The following is a 372-nucleotide window of genomic DNA, read 5'->3' as shown; positions in this document are numbered from 1 at the left end:
TTGAGGTTCTTTTTTAGACAGGTTATGAGCTCTGTCCTCAAAGGCTCGCGGAGATTGGCTCCGATCTCGACGCATCGTTCCGGCGATGCTTCGTCGAGACAGACTGTGACCACTGGTTCGCAAGTAGGTTCGCGTTTTTCCTCTAGGGCTGTGATGTTACGAGACTGCCAGAAGAGTTCCGCTGAATCTTGACTTCGCGAATCCTTGTTGGAGATCTTTTTCTCCGCTTTTCTAGGAGTGGTATCGAGGTCTGGTCTTTTTCGTTTTTGTTCTGCGGCGTAACACACCTGTGATACTCTTGGGTTTCCCCATATTTCCTCGATTCTGTTAGGGGTTGGAAACTTGAGGCAAAGGTGGTATGTGGATGGGATG

The sequence above is a fragment of the Brassica oleracea genome, unplaced genomic scaffold, assembly GCF_000695525.1.
Source record: "Brassica oleracea var. oleracea cultivar TO1000 unplaced genomic scaffold, BOL UnpScaffold01253, whole genome shotgun sequence".
In the NCBI taxonomy this organism is placed as follows: domain Eukaryota; kingdom Viridiplantae; phylum Streptophyta; class Magnoliopsida; order Brassicales; family Brassicaceae; genus Brassica; species Brassica oleracea.
Note: the sequence above shows the minus strand (reverse complement) of the source record.